General features: G+C 40.8%; 1 long non-coding RNA gene and 1 pseudogene across 2 annotated transcripts; one reads left to right on the top strand and one right to left on the bottom strand.

Moving 5' to 3' along the window:
* Positions 1–299: 299 nt before the first annotated feature.
* LOC308197326 lies at positions 300–9052 on the bottom strand. The gene is made up of 2 exons (XR_013952817.1): positions 4880–9052; positions 300–3513 (listed from the first exon to the last, which is right to left on the bottom strand). It is a non-coding gene; the product is annotated as an uncharacterized lncRNA (long non-coding RNA).
* A 265-nt stretch (positions 9053–9317) lies between these two features.
* On the top strand, positions 9318–16753 carry LOC308196969 (ubiquitin carboxyl-terminal hydrolase 42-like; annotated as a pseudogene). The gene is made up of 14 exons: positions 9318–9396; positions 9557–9659; positions 9823–9890; positions 10047–10117; positions 10652–10734; positions 11964–12075; positions 12436–12561; positions 12770–12870; positions 13331–13472; positions 14191–14433; positions 14643–14810; positions 15226–15320; positions 15649–16573; positions 16691–16753. The product of its transcript is annotated as a ubiquitin carboxyl-terminal hydrolase 42-like (transcript).
* Positions 16754–17015: the final 262 nt, after the last annotated feature.

The following is a 17015-nucleotide window of genomic DNA, read 5'->3' as shown; positions in this document are numbered from 1 at the left end:
TCCCCATATTTCTCTGTCGACTGTAAATATATCAAAATTAATTTCTGTAACGTCAGTCACTTCAGTTGCCTTAGGAGAATCGCTTTGGAAGTCTTTATTCACAGTAGTCCCGTTCTCTATCAGTGCAACAAGTAAGAACTGCACTTTCTACTTTTGTTTTGAAGAAAACGGAGGCAGGATAAAGCGCACACTTACTTAGATCTCTTTGGGCAAAAGGCTTAGATTTTTCAGAGGATCTACAATAAATAGCACCTCCACATCCTTGTGTTAGCGTTCATGAAAACACATAATCCACAAAGTGATTATATGAAGGTGCTTTATTAGGCGCCGGAAGTTAGGGGCATGCCTGCCCAAATCTAACTTCGTCTGATTTGTTCTCTTAGTTCTCTTTTATCTCCTAAGATACTACATATGCATTAGGTTTCACAACTCATCTATGCATATTCATTTCCTAGCTCCACCTAGCCTCGCTTCGTATGCTAATTATCTTATCAGTCCTTCTGCGCTTGCGTATCACTCTCTGCTGGTCGTCCGGGTGATCGTCGGGATGAAGTAAGATGTCTTCATCAGAGTTGAACTTTTTAACCTTTCCTTTTCACGCATGCTCTCTGAGCCCTTGGTCTCAGTCCAAACCGCAAGGTTGGTTTGACCCAGTTCCCAGAGTCCAAGAAGCCCCAGTTATCTAGATGTCTTGCAAATTGAGCATTCTTTTAATCCTCCTTACTCCTCATCATGAATTGGTGCATTCTCATGTTACCCTTGCACATATATTTTGTATCTTCCAAGCGCAGCCTCGGAACAGTACATCGCAAATGTAACATACTAAACAATATTGTATTATTTCTTCTTCTATTACTAACATTTCCCCCCTTTGAAAGCATTTCACTCCTTTCGAGGAGGGCAAATGCTTTCACTAACTAACTAAAATATTTTACAGTCAGTGCTCACCAATAATATAATCATGGAAAATTACATCATTAAGAATCAAGGAAATTACAAAGATTAGGATTGTCACAACATTTCATAAGTCCACCACTTCTGCTTTATGTTACGTTCACCCTTCTGGTTGGGTTCACTTGATCTGAAACTGATCTTGTCTATTCGGTTTTCATTCCATTTCACCTCCTGGGTTCCTCAGATTCTTTCTCTGAAATCCAAAGTTGTTAGATGCCGGTGGAGGATATTGAGGATGTGGTTCCATTTGCTGAGCAATAGTTTGCATCACTGTCCGGTTCCAGGTTGTCTTCCTTAGAATCAGACTTTTCAGCATTATAAATGTTAACCAAATTAGTACCCCTACAATCACCAATATAATTATTGTCTCCAGTAAGGACTTAACCCAATTACTAATATTCCATCCACTAAAAATTTTATCCAACCAGCTTGTTGTCATATCTTTCTCTTCCTGTTCTGCATCTTGTTCCACTCGAGCCAGTTGTTCTATGACATGTTCTACATCAATAGTCACATTTGAAATGTGGATGCAGCAATGATCAATATGATCTTTTAGAAATCCACATACTCCATGTTCCTTTAATAACAGTGTATCTAATGCCAATCGATTTTGTAGCACCATTTTAGTTGTAGATTGTAGTTGGATATTAAGGTCTCTAAAGCCTTCTTTCGTGGCTCTCGTGCCTACTCACTTGTCCTGTAAGTTTATAAATCATTTCCCTATTTCGATAAGTAGCTACCTGTGCAAATAGAGATTCTAACGCCCAACTGAATTTTACTCCATCCGAGGGTTCATGCCATATATCTTCATCTGCCCCTTCTTCTAAACTTCTTTTTGCCCTACTAATTTGTAGGGTTTCCAACTTTCCCTTAAAAGGAGACTTTTTCCATATTGGACGCAGTGTGGGGAGGGAGTACTAGAGTTATTTCTTTTACTTCCCCATCTATCGGCGGGTGTGTAGTCCAAGTTCCATTACTGGCTGCCCATACAAATTGTCCTGGACTTTTTATGGTACTATAGCTACAATCCACTGCGACTTGACTACCCTGGCTATTTCTTTCCGAATTGTACTTAATTCCTCGGCAAGCACATCCTGCCCTAAGAGCTATCAATACCGGAAGTAAGTGCTTGATATCTTCATTATTACTGTCGCAAGTATATTTCTTCTCACAAGTCCACCAAGCTACCTTTGTTGACTCTTGTCTACCACTACTGTCAACCTGGCTTACTGTATAAAACTGATCAGTTCCATTCTGCTTCCCCTGCCATTTAATACACCATGATGTATTCCCTCCATACTGGAATTTCTGCAATAAACTTACTGTCCAATCACTATCCCACCCTTTCATTCCTTTTGGCTTATTTTTCTCTTGACATTCCCAAACAATCTTTTCTCTAACTCCTTCTACTACACGTAGTTCATCGTAATAACACTGTCCCACATTCTTAAATCTGCCTATTGTTATGAAATGGTAGTTCTTCTTTTCACATTCAGACCTTGATGTTGGGGGGCTCAGTTTCCTATAGTATTGTGTAACATTTATCCTCTCTAAAACTTTCACTTCTTTACATTGAATTGTTCCATTTCCTTTTACTTGGGGCAGTGGGGAGGTTATTATACCCCACTCAAGCGGGTCCCCTGTTGCTTTTGGAATGGGCAAACAAGCAGTAATTCTATCAGTTCCTTTCATTATGGCAAAATCTTTAATCAATCCTACCAGTAAATTCTCTGATGGTTGCCTGTGTGGGATCTGTACCACTTGTGTCCATGGTACCTGGCCCTCTCTTTTTCTTCTAGATCCTTTTCAGTGGGCTACCAATATTCCTTTATCCAATTTCGGATATACCAATATCTCTCTTATCCCGTAATCTGTGCTATTTTCATGTGTTACCACGCACCGGCAATTTCCTTTGTTGACTTTAGTAACACTAAACAGGGTTAAGGTGGTAGCTCCTCTCAGTTGTTGGCCCAATTCTATGGTTATACTTACGTACGCCTTCCCCTCCCATCCAGCCTTCAATCCTGTATTGTCCCTGGTTGTGTCTACGTATATTTCCTGGCTCTGTCCGGAGTCATTTATTTTTTCCCAGACCACCTGTAGAGAGCTAATTGTTATTGGTTTATCGTTGTGCATTCCACATTCCAAAGTAACATTTTCTCCTTTGAATATTTCCTCTTTCTTATATTTTTCTGGTATTTCTAGGAACCCAATTACAAGGTATTTACACAAAACAATTACTGTTATCGTTACTGTTGTTAAGAACCCCAACATTGTATGGTTATACGCGCTTCATCTGTAGTTTTATATCTCCGATTGCTCGCACTGACCAAAATTCGGGAACCTTTTTCACCCGAGTATAATGAATCCAAGCATCCACCCCTTCTACCTTTACAGCTGTAAAAGTAGTCAATAATACTTGATAAGGTCCGGCCCACTGTTCTCTCAGGGGTTCTTCATTCCAGTTTTTAATGTACACTTGGTCACCTGGCTGAATGTCGTGGACAGGATTTTCCAGTGCCAACGGTCGGTTCCACACCAGAACACTTCGAAGTTGAGCTAAAGTTTTACCAAGAGACAATACATAATTATAAACATCCTGGTTCCCTGTTATATGCATATTAGGATTTGGTTCTGGGGATTCATAAGGCTTTCCATACGTAATCTCATATGGGCTTACTGACATTCCACTCCTTGGCTTTATCCTTATTCTCAGTAAAGCTATAGGGAAAGCTTGTGGCCATTGTATTTTGGGTTCCTGGCAGATTTTACTGATCTGTCCCTTTAGAGTTTGGTTCATCCTTTCTACCTGTCCACTAGATTGGGGTCTCCATGCAGTATGTAAATTCCAAGAAATTCCTAATAGCCGACTTACGTCTTTAACCACAGATGAAACAAAGTGCGGCCCCCTATCCGAGGATATTCCTAATGGTACCCCAAACCTCGGAATGATTTCCCGCAGTAACCATTTTACTGTCTCTTTAGCTTGATTGGTGCGACAGGGAAGGGCTTCTGGCCATCTGAAAAAGGTGTCAACCCCTACTAACAAATACCTACATCCCCTAGTCCTAGGTAACTCTACAAAATCAACTTGCCAGTAATCTCCTGGTTCTATTCCTACTCTAACTCTTCCCATTTCAGCATGTTTTCTTGCTACTGGATTATTTTTCAGACAAATCTCACACTTTGACATTACTGATTTTGCCATTGTTAACATATGTGTAGAGATGATGCTACGTTTTAAAATGTTACCATTGCCTCTGCACCCCAGTGACACTCATTATGTCTTGTCTGAAGTATTTCTCGCATCACCAAGGGGGGTATTACTACCTGGCCCGTAGCGGTTACATACCGTCCATCAGAGTTCTTTCGGGCCTTTAGGAGATTTGCTAATTTCTCATCCTCTGGTGAATATCTTGGTTCCTTGGGAAGATTAAGACAAGTGGGGCCTACCTTGAGTGGTACCAAAGCCATTACATTCCACACCTCCCGAGCAATTTGTCGAGCTGCTCGATCTGCCAGCCGACTCCCTTCTGATATTTTCAAGGTTCCTCCTTGATGAGCTTTACAGTGCATAATAGCCACTTGTTTTGGTTTTTGTACCGCATTTATCAAATTTAACACCTCCTCTTGATATCTTATATTGGCTCCTTGTGAGGACAACAGCCCTCTTTCTTTCCATAATGCTCCATGAACACGGACTACTCCAAAAGCATACTTTGAATCTGTCCAAATATTTACCATCTTTCCTTCACTCAGTTCCAGTGCTCGAGGTAGGGCTATCAGTTCTGCTCGCTGTGTTAATGTTTCAGGTGGTAAAGGTTTTGCTTCGATCACTGTCTTCAGGGTTGTTACTGCATACCCTGCATATCGTGTTCCATTCTCCACAAAACTACTACCATCAGTAAAAAGTTCCCAGTCATACCTTTCAAGGGGTACATCCTTCAAATCCTCGCAGCTGGCATGGGTATGTTCAATTATTTCCACACAATTGTGTTCCAACAGTCCTTCTTCTGGAACAGTTCCTAGAAATACTGCTGAATTTAACAGGTTAGTTGCTTTCAAGGTTACGTCATCTTGTTCAGTTAGTATTGCCTGATATTTCATCATTCGGCTGGGTGATAGCCAGTGGCCCCCCTTTTGTTCTAAAACAGTTGTTACCGTATGTGGTACAAAAACTTCAATATATTTTCCCATTTGAAGGCAAATAATTTTCTACTATCTTTATCAAGAGGTATGCAAAAGAAGGCATCCTTTAAATCTATCACAGTAAACCATTTATATATCTCTCTCACAGATGTTAACAATGTGTAAGGATTAGCCACTACCGGGTGAATGTCCTTTGTTATTTCATTTATTGCTCTAAGATCTTGTACCAATCTATACTCACCATTCGGCTTCCTTACTGGAAAAATTGGAGTATTGTATTCCGATTTACATTCTTCCAGAATCTGATGTTTGAGAAATTTGTCAATAATTTTCACTGTCCCCTGCCTAGCTTCTATCTTAAGTGGATATTGTTTGATTCAAACAGGTTTGGCTCCTTCCTTTAATTCCACCTTTACCGGTTGTGCCAGTTTCGACTTCCTTGGTACATCTGTTTCCCATACTGTTGGTATAACTGCATTTTCTACTTCTCTTGGAATATTAACAAAGGGTTTATCTTTGATCATTAGGATTTGGCCTACTTTGGACTCAGGTACCTTCATTATTAATTCTCCATCCTCAAAGGTTATTGTTGCATCTAATTTAGCTAATAGATCCCGTCCCAAGAGTGGCATCGGGCATTCTGGTACATACAAGAATTCATGGGTTAGTTCCTTACCCCCAAAACGCAAATCAAAGGGTTGTAAGAATGGCCGTTCCTCCTCCTTCCCTGTGGCTCCAACTATTGTAGTTGTCTTAGTTCCCAGTCGTCCTTTTAAACTATTTAACACTGAATATGTTGCTCCTATTACATTTACAGACTAATTAACACAGAGAAAGAAGCTCCTGTAACCACCACCAACAAAAAATTCAAGCCTCTCTCTTCGTTTCCTAGCTTTATTTCAACTAGTGGACCTGCTAGGGTAGATGCCCCAGGTCCCCGTCATTTCTGACTGTTGTAAGTTTATCCTGCAGCCTAAGACAAATTCTTTCTGATATCAGGGGCCGATTGCCCTAGAAAGAGGCTAGCCAATTGCCTCTGTTTGTTTTCTGAAGCCAGGTCCAAATTTTCTGTCTTTTTTTTTTTTTTTTTTTTCCATTGCATTTCAAAGTTGGTCCAAAAATTCAAAAATTCCATAGGTTTTCTTTTGGACCTTGTTGGAACAGATTCTCAATTCCCAATTTAACCAGATTTTGGTATTTACATAATTTCCGGGGTGGTAAGGGTCTCGGGGGGGGGGGGGGGGGGGAAGGGGTCGGTCAGGGGAATGCAATGGTTGAAAGTTCCCTGAGCGGTCCCATTGGCAATCTGAGCTCACACAGGAACTCAGGTTGTTTTAAGAGTTAGCTGCTTTTCTGTTTCCATGACAACTCTCTCCCGGACCCATCATGGTCCCTCCGCCCCAGAGGGCTCACACCGCGATTTTGAGATCTCAGCCTCGGGTTGAGGCGGAACTATTAACATTCCTACATCCTCTTCCCCTGCTCATTCAACTTCAAACAGCTCTGTTAAATACTACATGCCACACAGCCTTTAACACCTTCAACAACCCTTTTAACACTTCCTTTATCTTCCTCCAGCCTGTACTTTTCTAATGCCAACACCAAAGGCTCAGTCAGGGACCAACTTAATTCCATACCTTTTCCCTCCAAGATGCTGAAACAACATATCAGTATACAACATTTCATCCTATTTTCCTTCTCTCCTCAAAAACAACATTAATTGCAAGACACTGTTATAGTCGATTGATCCATAAAGTGGCCATTTAGTTTATACAGTGGCCACAATTGATTGCAATACTTAGTGGAAATCCTCTTGCTTTCCGCGCCCCCCCCCACTCCCCCTTCCGACAATATCCTTGCAATGTGCCAATATACACCCAAGGAGGCTTTCTTTAAAACGTCTTTGTTTTGGATATTACCCATTTCCTTGATTTCCCATTCCCTTTTATTTATTTATATTAATTACTGTCCCTTGTTTCAATTTCCACGCAAACCTTTTTATTGCAGGTTTTTACTATGTTTTCCTAGTCTTCTCAAATGTCCCAATTCTCTGGGATTAAACTCCACATACAAACTTCACTATTTCAGATTATTAATGAGCCCCGTTCCAATCGTAAATCCACAGGACTTCGGAAAAACACCTGAAGCACTCAGCCTTCCGTCTTCTAGACAAACAATACCACCTTTTCCACAAAATTTACATTTCAACAAGGCCGAATTTCAAGCCGAATGCTAATTTTTCTCATGCACTTTGTTAGTAAGCCTACACAAAACAAGGAATCACTCCTGTGTATCCATCAAGACGGGGGTTTAAAAGGGTTTACCGAATTCCCAGGGCTCAGGCCCGAACCACCAAAGAAGTGGCTCTCCGTTCTACCGCTTTGATAATCAGTCAGCCCCCCTCCCCCGATACTTGGGAAACCGACCAAACACCACCGCAAATATACCGAAACTTTTAAACTGTTACTTAGATAATGTTCCCACCTTCCTCCTTGTCACACTCAAAACATTTAAGAACGAAACAGGATTGCAAGATGCACCGCCGGGCCCGTGTATTGGGCACCACCAATCAACATTTGGATAAAGCAGCACTTCTTTTCGGTCTGTCATGCGCTTCGTTCATCTCCGGCCGCTCCCCTCGCGGAGAATACGGAACCGCGGATCAGAACTCCGCACTCGCTTCGCAGCGATGCTGCGTCTCACTCACAACACAATCACGCAATCACACAGAGAGGCCCCTTGCACTCTCGCTCACAAAATAACATTAATTGTAAGATAGTATTGTACTGTAAGGTTCCGTTTTCTGGCCAACTTTCTTGATCTTCTAGTTCATACTGTGGCCACCAAACATTACAGTAATCAACCAGTTTACCCTTTTGTAACTCCTGCCCGAAACACCCCTCCTTCCAGTGTGCTAGTAAACAGCCCAAAGGGGAGGATCGCGGTACCGAAGCATTACTGCCCAGAATACTTTTAAGTTTTTCCATTATCAGCTATAGCTTTTACCGAACCGAACCAGATGCTGAGCCTGCAGCAAAACCAGACCACTGATGCCGAACCTGCAGCGCTTTCGCGACTGTCTGACGGACGGCGCCTAGGCTTACCACGGGAATTCCCTAGCCCAACCGTGCGTGGCTTTCGCCGCGTCTGACCGGCAGGCTCCCAGACCAGATCGGTACCGATTACCAGAAAGCACCTTTTTCTTACCCTTTCAGAGGTACGTTGTGAGCAGCGGGGGTCGGTCGCGGCCGATGGCTCCCCGAGAAACTCCTCGGTGCCGGCTGGAGCGTGATCAGTTCGCGAGCCGCCTCAGCAGTGCCCACGAGGTCCCATCTGGGTCGCCAAAATGTTAGCGTTCATGAAAACACATAATCCACAAAGTGATTATATGAAGGTGCTTTATTAGGCGCCGGAAGTTAGGGGCATGCCTGCCCAAATCTAACTTCGTCTGATTTGTTCTCTTAGTTCTCTTTTATCTCCTAAGATACTACATATGCATTAGGTTTCACAACTCATCTATGCATATTCATTTCCTAGCTCCACCTAGCCTCGCTTCGTATGCTAATTATCTTATCAGTCCTTCTGCGCTTGCGTATCACTCTCTGGTGGTCGTCCGGGTGGTCGTCGGGATGAAGTAAGATGTCTTCATCAGAGTTGAACTTTTTAACCTTTCCTTTTCACGCATGCTCTCTGAGCCCTTGGTCTCAGTCCAAACCGCAAGGTTGGTTTGACCCAGTTCCCAGAGTCCAAGAAGCCCCAGTTATCTAGATGTCTTGCAAATTGAGCATTCTTTTAATCCTCCTTACTCCTCATCATGAATTGGTGCATTCTCATGTTACCCGTGCACATATATTTTGTATCTTCCAAGCGCAGCCTCGGAACAGTACATCGCAAATGTAACATACTAAACAATATTGTATTATTTCTTCTTCTATTACTAACACTGTCAGCCTTTACAAACGTGACTTTGCAGTAGTCTTTTAGATTTCTCATCACAAAATGCACTTGAATACAGGCTTAATGGATATTTTTATTCTATAAAGTTGTGTGAAATGAAATGTTAGGAGACTGTTGGGACAAGGAGAGTGGATATTGTATCTATAGTTTAAATGTTACTTATATGTTTGTTTGTAGTTATGTCTGTTTCGCTAGACTGGGATGCTTTCTTCTTTCACTCTTCAGGTCGTGAACAAGATTTTTGCATGATGTGCACGATGGAGACTCACATTAACCAGGCCCTGCGTTGCACTGTTGATGCCATCGAGCCTACGCGTGTTATCAATAATCTCAGTCGTAAGTGGCTTCAGATGTGTTTCTTTTTCAGCATCTTGTAATCTTCAAATAATTATTTGATGTGTATAAATGGTTTTAACACTGTAAAGAAGAGAGATTTTAGAAACAGGAGAATTACTTCATTTTTAAATGAGGTGAATACTATCATCTTCTTATTTAGGAATAGGACAACATTTCCGTTTTGGCAGTCAAGAAGACGCACACGAGTTCTTGCGCTATACTGTTGATGCTATGCAGGAAGCGTGCTTGAATGGAAGCACCAAGTAAGCATAAACAAATTCACTTTTATACGTTCTCTAGCACCTTTTAGGCCTTTATTTACTATCAAAACTGAAAGTCTAGGTCATCCTTGGTTTTCATAAAACTCTTTGAAGAGTTAACTGTGTGCCTTAAATCTTCTGAGGTCTGATTATAATTTATTTCCAGATTGGACAGATCTTCTCAAGCTACCACCATCATTCATCAAATATTTGGAGGATTTCTAAGATCAAGAGGTACTTTTAAAAATATTCCTGTCCTTAGAACTGATCTGTGTCTTTTGTCGGTAGTAAAGCAGTCTGTAGTTTGTCTGAAGTAGTATCTATCGACAACTTGAATGTGGACAGTTAGTCTCCTTCACGTGTTGTTAAGCATTTATATTTTGCTTCCAGTGAAGTGCTTGAATTGCAAAGCAGTTTCGGATACGTATGAGGCATTTCTTGATATCACTTTGGATGTAAAGGTAGGAGGTTTTGTAAATATAATTCATGATGTTTAAGTACATGTATAACTTTCTAAATTAAACTTGTTTAACTTAAAAAACCAAACCACGTACAATGTTAAAATATAAGAGCTTGGTGGTGGTTAGAAAGTGGATTGGACTTTGTCCTTCTGTGGAACCCCTGTAAATAGTCTCCACGTCTGCATTGGGTTTAAGGGGAAAGAATTTTATTGCTGCGCAAAGTATAATACTGTCACACTTCTTTGTTGTTCTACCTCAATATACGTCTAATTGTTAGACTGTTGGATTTGTTGCCAGTATTGATGACAAAGCACACTATAGATGCTGTCTGCGTTACTGGAAAATGATTTGTTTCAAAGTAGAATGACTTCCAGGTGAGGTAAACGCTGAGCATGCTCTTTCTGCCTCCTTCTTGACAGTGCTCATAGCAGATCGCTTAAGTATGTGTTAGTCAGGTTCTCTTATAAACTCCTAGTGCGTCTCTGGAATTTTGAATTTACAGTGACTTTACGCTCTTCTCTCTCGCTCCTCTAGGCGGTTTCATCTGTTACCAGAGCTCTAGAACTATTTGTGAAACCTGAAGAGCTGGATGGAGAGAATTGCTATAAATGTAGCGAGTAAGATTATTACTAATTATGTCTTAATACTAGATATTAGTTTTATATATTACATGACTTAGAGCGTAAGTTATCCTTTAACTTCATTTAGAAATAAGGAGACGCAGCATTGTTGTTGTTGTTGTTGCTTCATTTTCTAGTAGTGGTGAGCTGAAGCAAGGAGCTATGGAGAATGATTTGGAGTGGAAGGCAGCAGCAGGTTCCTACAGGTCCTAGCGTTCACTGTGAAACAAAGTTAGATTGAGTGTCAGGGAATGTGAGCTGGCTCTGTGGTAATGAATGTTAGCAGCCTGTGCTGGCTCACTAAACAGCGTCTTGCACAGCTCTTGAACTGTGAAACCTGTCGATGTGGACTAATGTCCGAAATGAGCTCCCTTAAGCCTAACCCGTGCACAGGGAAAGCCTGTTGAGTTCAGGCGCTCTCTGTGCTGATCAATATGTAAGATGTTTCTACGTATGTGAGAAACAATTGAACATTTGCATAAGATGGTTTGGCAAAACAAGCTGTTAGTCAAACATCCCCTCAGAAAAGCACAGAGTGCCCGGCTCAGTTCTGTAGGATTCATGCCTGACCCCTCTAAATGAAAAATGCAGTATCCACTTCTTGTTGTTGGATACTAAGGAAATTAGGGTGTCGAATCAAGAGCGTCCAATAGGTTATTAAAGCAATTTAATCCCAGGTTCGTCTTGGCCTGCGGATCCTAGAAAGCAACATGCAGCGTATTCAGGATTCTCATAACTGATGTCTGAGGAAGAGAAAGAACTGTAATAGCACCTCACATCTGAATTGCATGGTCCTTCCTTAATGTGCTCTTTGAGGTGTGATCGGTTCAGTCACACTTAAAGCCAGAATTTTCCGTCTTTTTGTGAGTTTAAAAGGAAAGGCCTTGCACATGTACAGTACTTTTTCCATTGCTGATAACTGTTATTAGTCTTATATATAACTCATTTTTACTATTTTTTGTTTATATTTTATAACTCCCTGGTAATACGCTTTCGTGAGAGATTCCTGTTCCCGCTATGCTCTGAGTTGTTGGTAAAACTTACCTTCTTCTCTGTATTAACAAACGTGACATGCAGTGCATGGGTTTATGAAAAGAAAAAACCAAACATATGATGCAAGTAAATATCATTCAAATAGCATAAGCATGCATGAGACATTAAAACGAGTTTGTTTTGGGGGCAAAAAAGATGATGCTTTCAAACACTTGTCTCTGCTTGTTTTTAAGGTGTAAAAAGATGGTTCCTGCATCCAAGAGATTTACCATACACCGTTCTTCCAACGTTCTCACAATATCACTGAAAAGATTTGCAGATTTCACAGGTGGAAAGATCAACAAGGTATATTTCCCGCTGTAATGCAACTTTGTCATCATGTAATGGGACATCCCCCAAAGCTGAAAGTTGTTAATATTTTCAGACAATAATTGTAGACTAACGACTACGGCTTATTCTTTCTCTTAATATCAGTAAAGTTCCTGCTTGACAAGAAGCATATACTTTCCTCTGAGAAGGCTAATTCATCAGAAAACAGTTGTCTGCAACTTCTAGTATTAAACGTTGCTTATGGGAAGACTTATTTTTAGTGAATCAAGAGATATATTCATATAATTCCAGTCTCTGTTTTTTGGAAGTGTTTTTCTCTGGCTAGTCCGCGAAGTACTCTGATATAATTTTTCTATCTTCTTGGTCTCTCTTTAGGAAGTAAAATATCCTGAGTATTTGGACCTCCGAGCCTACATGTCTCAATCAAGTGGAGAACCACTCCTCTATGCCTTATATGCGGTGCTGGTGCATCATGGTATCAACTGTCGCTCAGGACACTATGTATGCTACATAAAGGTAGAAGTCAACATCATTTCTAACAGGGTAAAGGTTGTGCTGGCAAACCAGTTCAAGTGTTACTAGTAGTACTGTTTCTAGGGAAAAAGATTTCATTATATGTTTATTTGACACGTGTGTATTTTATTGCTATCTGTGATTTCATTTGGAAAACATGCAATTCATCTAAAGATATCGTTGTCTTTATTTGCAGGCTGGTAATGGACTTTGGTATCAGATGAATGATGCAAAAGTAGTCCGTACTGACATTAAAAGAGTTGTTGGTCAGCAAGCTTACTTACTTTTTTATATCAGGTAATAACAAGTATTCAAATGTGTTCAGAAGAGATTTACTCTCCTGTTATTGATACTTTTCTTTTTGCAAGTGTTTTTCTTTCTCTCCCAGGAAAAGATGATTATTTCTCTAATTCAGTTCTGTCTAACCTGAAATTCTCTGTCATTTATTATCTTTTGTTGCTTGGCCTTAAACTGCAGCACTTGTGTAAATTGCTGTATATGTGTTATCTGTAGCTGGCTAATTTAGAGAAGGAGAGAAATGAAGGCCATCTGTGGTGTAAGAATGAATTATTGCTCTGAAAGTGATAGTCATAGTAGGAAGACTGTTACCTACTTTTCAGTTTGTAGTCTTGGCTAAGTCTTCTGTAGAGAAGGCTTCCATATCGTATGAACTGTTCCTATAAAATTATAGGATGGGATTTAATCCAAGAGTAGGCCGAAAGAAAAACTAAACTGAGATCACTGCTCTTTTCTGAAGGCGCTATGATTTGACGCTCGGAGAACGTGCTTTTTACTTAGCAGCACCGTCTTATCCCTGTTCATTCCCCCCTGGTCAGCGGGGGGCTAACAGTAAGCAGGCTGGATTTCTGGGACCACGACTTCCTCCTCATATGATTAAGGTAATTTAGGGAAGCGGGAGGGCAGATAATGGCACCAAACGGACAGTGGGTTTGGGGTTTGGTGTGGGGTTTTTTGTTTGGTTTTTGGCATCTTTGTTTTGTTTTCCTTCCCACGCTGCAGCTGTCTTCACAGCCCTCATGCTACAGCCAGAGTCATTCAAACAGTGGTTACTGCTGAATTGCGCAGCCATGCGACTCCATTGTTTATACCTCCTAGACAGCTTTGTAAAGCACAGAGAGCTACGCTCTTTGACAATTTAAGTAGAGTGTACTAATCCTCGAATCATTTAAAAGAGGACTTGTTTTTCCTATCGACGTCACTTTAGCTAAGACAGGGAAACCAAATTGTCTTATTCCTGAGCACCAGAACAATTATTCCAGGCTTTTTGGGGTATGTTTAAAGGGGAAACTAAATATATTTGGGAATAGCTTTAGGCAATGTTAAGTTGTTTGGATGGTTTTCAAAAATGATGTTAATTTGATATCAATATGCAGTAAACCAAAAGCAGGAATTAAATACACTTATGGGACTTGCATTTATCTTTTAAGGGCAGTGTTTTTTGCTTTTTAGGTGTTAAGACCATTTGTAGAAATACTTAGTAGGAGAATGACATGTTTAAAAATGTTAAATGGAGTGTTTGCATTAACCCGTCTTGCAATTTCTTCTTTTTAAATACAGAATTCAAGTCGTTTAAATGGAAATGGATCCATAAAAGAGGATGCAAATACCACTGGTGTCACCCTAAAAAGGCCATCTTCAGCACCACCAATGGCCTGTGTTCAAGAACAGGCGATTACCAGGCCTTCAATTACTGATACGTCAAAAAACCAGAAGATCACCATCAGTATTCACAATAAATTGCCTGCTCGTCAGACTGTGTCACAGCCTGACTGTCTTAGCAGTGCTGTGGAGGATGAAGATCTCTACAAGGCTGTTCCTTCATCCACAATCACAAATTCGGTAAAGCAAATGAAGCAAATACAAATACAAAAAAAAAAAAAAAAGAGTTTCTGCTGAAATTTTTGTGGAGCCAAAGGTGAATGGAAATCCTAAACTCAGCTCTGATAACACAGTCCCTTACGGTGCAGAATCTTCAGGAAAATCTGAGGAGGAGTCAAAGGGCTTATTTAAAAGGAATTGCAATGCAATGTGGAATTTTGGTTGGAAAGGTAGTCCGTACATCGCAGAATTCCCATTCTTCCTGTCAGAATGCTGATGAAGGAAGATCCCAGCATGAGCTGCCAAACACTGATTCACTGAATGGTGCTATTAGTTTAGTTCATGAATCTAAAGAAAACGGACTGAAACTTGATGATTCCACTTGCCAAGTTGAACCTGTTAAACCTTGTGAGATGTTCTTTTCTAAAACAAACGGATTGCTTGAAACATAGTAGTTTGCTCCATCGAGAATTTCTCACCCACGATGTATTCGGGAGTGTTTATCATGTTCCTAATTCAGGCGAAATGCTGAGAAAACACAGCACAAATTTGATCGTAACCCTTTGTGATATTATGCCATTAGAATTTGCAGAGCTGAGCTGACATTAGAACTTGTCAGCTTAAGCTGAGCTGAGATAAAAATTCTTAAGTTTCATAAAGTAGATTTTGGGAGGTGAGTTGGCGTTATCTTTGAAGTGTAGATAATGCATACAACACAAAGCGATCTTGCTTAGCATTTAATGTAGAAATTCTGAGAAGACTAGTCCTCAGCACAAATGGTATTTTTTCTGTCTGCTGACTTGTGCGTTTTAGTTGCAGATGCCTGGAGCTATGCCTCCAGTCCCTCGAGAAGTCATCATGGAATCCCTCACGGCCAGCCAGCTGAACAGCTTGTCAGAGGAAAGAAGGTAAAATGAGCACAGTCTGATTAAGACAAGATTTTGTGGAAGTTCATTGCGGTTTTATCTGTCTACTAATACTATTTAATGGAAGGATTTAAATCAGTAGAATTCCGTACTGTATGGCCAGTGTTGCGAACAGAACTAATGATCGACACTGTGCATAGCACTCTGATGCAGGCTGGTGCCTCGCGGAGAACTTGTGTTTCTTCATAGAATGTTTTTCCGTTTTTCTCCATTATCTGGAGAAACATTGGCTGTTCCCCCGTCGCCCCCACCCCTTTTTTCTCAGAGCAGCAGGTGGAGGGAGACGGAAACGTGTTTTTATTTTGTGCAGTGTCCCGGGACCTCCGAAATCTACTGAGAATGATGAATACCTTGAACAGTACCAATGTGATGACCGTGGAGACAAGGAGAAACCAAGAAGATCAAAAGAACATGAACTGATTTCAGAAGAAAATGTTTTCTACATCAAAGAGTCTTCTGAGACTGGTGAGAAATTGCGGCAAACTTCCCCTCTAAAGTCTGACAGTGAATGTAGTTCTAAAAACCTTCCCTCCTTAGCTATTACAGATAGATGCCAAGATACAAAGGACGAGACTAAAAAATCTGACAAAGAGCGTTACCAGAGAAAGAGGGAACATTCTCCTACTGAAGAGAAGGAGAGTCAAAAAGATGGTCATTCCAGCAAGAGAAGGTGCTCTCGGAGTGTGGAAGTTGTTAAGCAAAAGCGTCGCAAGCAGGAGTATTGGGAGGGAAGCAGGTACAGATCTTCCCATAGTGAAAGGAACAGCCCTGATAATGGCAGAAGACCAGTAAAATATTCAAAGTACAGATCTCGAAGCAGAGGAAGATCAGAACAAGATAGCGCTAGATATTACCATTCCAAAGGGGAAAGAAGTTGGAGCAGAGAAAGATACTATCAAGATGAACCACGGAAATGGGAAAAATGTAGCTATTACAAGGATTACTATTCACCTCATGCAGCAGGAGACAGTAGAGAGAGAAAGTTCTCTCACGGTGATAAAGACTTTGACAAATTGACTCAGACTTACTCCAGCAGGTCACATAAGCGTTATCATTACAAAAGCAGATGGCCTCACGGTTCCCTCTTGAGAGAGGAAGATGTACATCACTTTAGCACACCCAGAGCAGACTCACATCGTTGCTCAGTAGCTCAGCAACATTCTGGAAAACATTCGCGTGAGAGACATGCACTTCCGCCTGTGTCAGCTCATTTGGAGAACTGTCGCCAGAAAAAGGCAAAAGAAGGAAACAGAAAAAGACAATATACTCGTGCAGAAGGTAGTGAAAGTGAAATAGAAAGGCAACGCAGAAAGGTAGAAAAGGAGGTTTTAGGTGGTGAAAACATGAAAAAATATAAGAAGTTCTAGAAGAAAAAGAAGTCTGAAGATAAACAGGGAGAGAAGGATTCCAAGTAAGCAGGGATTCCAGCCTAATCAGCATTTTTTTTCCTAATTCTTTTCTGGGTGCTTCTCATGTTTTGTTTTTTTTTTCATAGTTTCTGAGTTATTTAGATAGCATAATCTGGCTGGGGATCACGACTGGGGATCATTAGGTTGATCAGTGAAGACAGGAAAGGTATTGCTGAATTGTGTCAGAGCACTAGCTTTGGACCACGTAGTTCGAATCACATCTGCACACCATTCTGGATTAGGTTAAAATATTTTTTTTTTTTTACTT

The sequence above is a fragment of the Anser brachyrhynchus genome, assembly GCF_964034855.1.
Source record: "Anser brachyrhynchus genome assembly, chromosome: 6".
Classification (NCBI taxonomy): Eukaryota; Metazoa; Chordata; class Aves; order Anseriformes; family Anatidae; genus Anser; species Anser brachyrhynchus.
Note: the sequence above shows the minus strand (reverse complement) of the source record. Positions and strands in the feature narration are given on the sequence as shown.